General features: G+C 35.6%; 1 protein-coding gene across 1 annotated transcript in view; it reads left to right on the top strand.

Moving 5' to 3' along the window:
* The first annotated feature begins 1,917 nt into the window (after positions 1-1,917).
* LOC113119845 (trafficking protein particle complex subunit 9-like) overlaps positions 1,918-6,000 on the top strand; it is a 57,367-nt gene continuing 53,284 nt past the window's right edge. Inside the window, exon 1 of the mRNA XM_026289531.1 lies at positions 1,918-2,123. The gene's annotated coding sequence lies outside the window, so the exon portion shown is untranslated. The remainder of the gene's footprint in view (positions 2,124-6,000) is intronic.

Here is a 6,000-nt window from a genome sequence, read left to right as displayed (position 1 = left end):
TTACCTAGAAACTCTCTAGAATACCCTAGCATAGTGGAAGCAAAGTATGACAAGCCTTACAGATATTAGTTAATAGTTAAATAATATAATAATAATTATGATTGAACATTCAGTTTTAATAGCAAATGAATAATACAAAAAAATTATAATAAACAGTTATTTGGCTATATACTGTAATTAATACAGTTCATCAGACTAACTGTAAAATAAAAGGGGGAAAAAGTAATTTTATTTTATTTTGGCATAGTTCATAGAATAATCAATAATCAATTATTCTCGAATAGAATAATGTTTTTAAATTGTTGTTTATCAAAACTTTCAGTTTTATGATAATTAATAAACCATGTCAGTCTGTGGTGATTTCACCTTAGGCATCACATGTGCCTTAACTGCAGGCTCATCCAATAAAATTTTAGAGTCGTATCTGTCTGTTTAATGAATCAGATGTTTTCAGATGGTAGTTTTTTGTTGCTGTTTTATATTGCTGGAGTTTCGGAGTATGTGGAGTGACTCAGGTGATGTTACATGTGTCCTAGCTGTGAGGATGACCGCCTGGCAGCATCTGTTTCTAACAGCTGGACATACTGGAGGAGACATGTTTTCACTGAGCTTGATGAACTGACATATGGCTCAAACTTATGGTGCTTGTGTGTGTGTGTGTGTGTGTGTGCAGTACATATACTTAGCTATAGTATGAGGACAAATTTGTCCTAAGAAGTGAATCTGACAGAACCTCCCTTTGGGCACATATGAAGATGCCCTCAAATGAAAAAACATAATGGTTTATAAATGGTATTTTTACATGTAGTTTAGGGCTCAGTGTCGCCATTAGTAATTGTAATTTGCTTCGTTAAAATCTATGGTGTAGCTATGAAAATGTTTTTTGTGTTAGTGTTTTTACATTCTCAAAAAAGAGCAGCACGGTAACTCACCAATCCCATCTTCTATCCACCAAACTGACAAAATCCCAGCAGCCAATCAGACACTCAGGTTTCTTACGCATCATCCAGTGCCATTCATCATCTTCCGTTTATCTCAGGAGACTGACACGAGCTCCGAACGTCCCTCATTTTAATAGCGTTTAAACGCTCCCGTGAAGACAAGCATTTCTTCTCTTCAAGAGTCGCTTGCCCCTGGTGAGGCTCGGTGACACTTACAAAATAATAAACCCCTAAAATAATAAATAATCAAGAGACACAGTCCCGAGTGGTGATGTTCATGGCATTAGCATGACTGATTGGATGTGTAGAAGCATCGGCGTTCTTGCACGGGTAAAATCACAATGATATGAAGAGTACCAGATGAGGGATGTGTCCAAGTTCATACTGAGCCAGTCAACCAACCATAAACACAAATAGATCTGCGTGTGAACACATTGGATAGATTATAAGGAGATATATCACTGCCACATAGTCTGTAACCTTCATAGTATGTCAGGCCTCACTAAATGTAATTTTATTAATAAGATTAGGGAGGAGCGCGTCAGATACTTAGCCTAACCAACACAGGTGGACCATAATCAAGTAATCAATCCCATAGTATAAATATCGCATATTACCTCTATCCATTGACAGTTTATCAGCATCCCTCCTTTCAATTTTCATTTTTGGTCAACTATTCCAGTTAGTTTTTATTATTATTGCTGTCCATATCCGCCAATAGGAATCTCTTCCTCTCTACCAGATCCCAGAGTACACTTGCACGGTTCAGTTCAGAAGAAGGCCATCTCTCAGAGTCAGCGCAGCGCTCAGCATCATTACACTGCTCGCAGTCAGGCTTCTGATAGCATCACTGCTGTTACGTAATGAGCTTTTGTTTTCAACGCTGTTATTAGTGTCGCTGTGTGCAAATATTTCACCCCCTTCTACACGCTCATCAGCTTGGCTGATTTAACGCAGAAAACACAGAGTGGCATTATTGTTCTGAACATGCTAAAGGTCAGTGAGGCAGCAAATCATAGGACGTTCTGATCAAATATGCATCAGTTTTGGGTGATACCGATAGGCCACATTTTCCTTGACCAAATGTGCACTCGTCCCTTCAGCGTCACGTGGAGGCCAGCGTGGAGGGCGTCCTCAAGCAGCTCATACTAGAACATCTGCAGCTGGCTTCTCTACAGCGGGGTAAGAACACTCTCCTCTCTCCGTCCCTAGCTTCATGAATACAGATATTCAAATATATTCACACTCAGAGGTTATTTGTCTCCAGCGGTGGATGTAGGACTGGTCTCTGTTCATGTTTCTTATTTGCATTTGTAATCGAGGAGAAATGTGTGTTGGAGGCCGTTCGTGCAGGATGAGGTTTTTGTGTTCTTTGTGCCATTTTATAATTGTAGGCATGCATTAGATGGGCATGTTTTACGGGTTTCATTAAAGAGATTTTCTAAATGTTTCTCGAAAAATGCCTTTTTTTAAAGACATACAGTGGGGCTCGAAAGTTTGGGCACCCCTTGCAGAATCTGTGAAAATGCAAGTAATTTTCAAAAAATAAGAGAGATCATACTAAATGCATGTTATATTTTATTTAGTACTGTCCTGAGTAAGATATTGGAAAGGGTTCAAATATGCAAAGATGCTGGAAAACTGAAGAATCTGCAGGACCTTAGAGATTTTTCTGAAGAACGCTGCTCAGTTTAACTGTTCAGAACAAACAAGGGACTCATGCACAACCATCACAAAACAGAAAGACAGTCGAGGATCATCAGGTAACAGCACACAGTATTAAGAACCAAGGGTTTCCAAACTTTTGAGTGGGGTTATTTTAATAATTTCAGCATTTTTTTGTCTTGTGGACTAAATGTTAATATCTTTTATGTACAATATCTTACTCAGGACAGTACTAAATAAAAAATAACATGCATTTAGTATGATCTCTCTTATTTTTTTGAAAATTACTCATATTTTCCCAGATTCTGCAAGGGGTGCCCAAACTTTCGAGCCCCACTGTATATGTGAATGTGCCTTTTCCACTTTTCCACCAAAAAACTCCTTTTGAGAACATGTTTTAGTCTAATTTCATGCAGTTTTTATACCATCACAATCTGATTTAATTGCATGGTCACAACTTATATATTGCATATATCACACAACAAAGTTTTTAAAGTTAAACAGTGAATGGTTTTTATGAAGTACAGAAGAGCAAATTTGCTATATTGTGTGCTATTAAGGTAGACAGGTTATAGTGTCTCCTGTAAAGTTTTAATTGAGATGTTTTGCAATTTCTGGGTACAAGAACAGAGGTAGATGCAGAGCCAAATAGATTGGAAAGTGACAAGTGTGTGTGTGATCACTGTGTGGATTCGATGCAAAGCATCATGGGAGTTGTATGTGTGTTGTAACCTGCTCTTTCTCTGTCTGTCTCCCGATGGCACTCAGAGATCAAAGCTCAAACTTGTGTCTATATTTATCTGTACTTCTGGATCTGCAGTCGTGCCTCTTCACTTTTCTTCTTGTTGTCTGGGGGTCAGCAGCCACGTGATCATGTTTATTCAAGCCTGCAGACCTGCATAACATTAATGCATATTTATGAGCTCATAAATGTTGGAGGACTCATCTGAGATGACCAGACCGTGACATGAAACATGTTTCATATCACACGGTGATCGTCTCTTCTGCCTTCCTCAGTGTTACGCTTGTGTCCAAGAGGCTGTCAGAGCACAAGTGCCTCATTTATCTGTCATTACGCCAGGCCTGTTTTGTTGGGTATTAGTGTGATTTAATGTTTTGTTTCACCTGCCAGTAGTGGATAAATTGAGAAAATGTACCAGCCATAAAAATTTATTCAAGACAAGTATTTTTTGCTGTTTATGCAGTATGAGTCCACATTGGATGTGTTTGATTCAAAATTAAATTTCAATCTGAAAATTAATAGAAAGTTTTAGGATGTTCGTGCTCTATGGATTATTCTCAAATAATTCTGGAAAGTCTGATTAGGTTATTGTTCATTATAGCAAAAGCAGACAAACAAAATACTAAGACAGTATTATATTTTATGTTTTTCAGCTTTGTTTTTTTATATATTGTTATTTATTTCTAGAGTTCTAATTATCTCCCTCGCTATTATATATGTATTTGTTTGTTTGTTTATTTATTTATTAATTATTTAATTAATATTCATTCATTTCACTCAAATTGCTCTCTTTATTTATATATATTTATATTTAGCAGTATTTATATTTATTTTATTATTTATTTTTATATTTTTGCCCAAAACAATTTCTCCACTCCATACAGTATATATTTTATTTTATTTTATTCAATTTATTACTCTAATTTGATTATCATTCTTTATTTTTCTATTTATTTAGTTAGTTATTTTGCCTCAAAAGAATTTCTTCACTCCTTAAATATTATGATTTATAATGAAACGTATTACAAATATATATATATTTGTAAAGTAATTATTTCTTAGATATTTTTGAGACAGTGCAGGTTGAATTACAGCATTGTATACTAGATGGCCACACATTACCAAGTGACTCAGTTTTGCACCTCAAGCGTACAGGTAGGATTGACATGGATTTATTTATTTTTTAAGCAAAACTTGTTACTAAACACAATTTCAAATATGCATTATGTTGCAGTTTATATAAAGGTTAAAGCCAGTTTTAACTTGCATTTGTTTTTTATTGAGTGTTTTTTCTGAACCCTGCACACACACATACAGTAATATCAGAGACGTTCAAACACACGAGAGCAGTAGAAGAGCCATTAAAATTCTTTCCCATAACCAGCGGCATTTATTTAGCTATTAAATGCGGTCAGCGCTCTTTAATGCTTTAATGGACCTATCAGAACTGCCTCTCACATGCATTTATCAGAGATGTGAAAACTGCTGAACTCTTGATTAAAAGCCCATCTGAGCTTCAGAACGTCTGACGGCTCTTTCTGCACCTGCTTGTCTTCCAGTCCAGATACTCTCAAAGACATTGAGATCTGCTGAGAGCTGCTGGAGTTCTTCTGCGGTTAAAAACTCCACTGTGCTGTTTGAACTAAATAAATCTGCTCTGAAGGCTGATACATCGCTTGTCTTAAATGGACGTATATTACGAGAAGACCTTTAGCGGGTCATTGCATTTTAGATGGTGGATTATTAAAAAGTAAAGACAAAAACTTTGTCAAACTTTTAAAGCCTGCTATTTCTAGAGCTTGGCTGTGGTTCGTATGGTTATGGTTCTCTAATTCTTTCATTTATTTAACTCTCAACCCCTTCTGAACTCAGATCAGACAATCTTGCTATATACTGCATTTATAAATCATAGTCCTGATAATCATAGTCATCACAGCTGTAAAATCACATCGATGTGACCGAGATGATTAAAACAATCTATCATTCCTGCCAGATAAATGCTTATACTCTTAAAATATATACTTTTTTTACTAAATTAGTCACTCACACTTTATTATTTTTTTATTCTTTTATTTATTTTGTCCCCAAACATTTCTCCATGTCTTATATATTATGATTTGTAATGAAAAGTATTGAAAAAGTGAGGGAAAAAATACAAGTGATCTTTTAATTATTATTAAATAAAATAAATATAGTATTTTATAGTTTTTATTATAATTATTATAATTTTATTTTTGGTCTTTTTTGTCTTTCTTAGATGGGATAGAGGCAGAAAGCAATGAGGAAACGAACCTCAAGCTTATTTTTGGATGGGCCGATGGATAGATTATCGTAATTATTTGTTAAATGAAGAGTGTTTGATTGAATTGTGAAGAGAGAGCATGCATTATTTGTAAAGAGCCACTAAAAAAAGCCCTGGAACACTTTAATCAGCGAGCTGCAGGATGCTAAATGTTTTTTTTTTTTTTTTTTTAAATGCTCGATGCCTTTAGTGTGGAATACTTTTGGAATCTCATCAGCACAGCGAGAGAGTCGATTAGTGTCAGAGCTGTAATCTAGTGTTTTATTCATTTCCATACTTGAATCTATTTGCTGTAGGTAAAGACAGGTACTCTGCGGCATTCTGCGTTACCATGGGAACGGTAGAGGATT

The sequence above is a fragment of the Carassius auratus genome, chromosome 19, assembly GCF_003368295.1.
Source record: "Carassius auratus strain Wakin chromosome 19, ASM336829v1, whole genome shotgun sequence".
Taxonomy (NCBI): domain Eukaryota; kingdom Metazoa; phylum Chordata; class Actinopteri; order Cypriniformes; family Cyprinidae; genus Carassius; species Carassius auratus.
The sequence above is the reverse complement of the archived record's forward strand: the minus strand, read 5'-3'. Positions and strand labels throughout refer to the sequence as shown.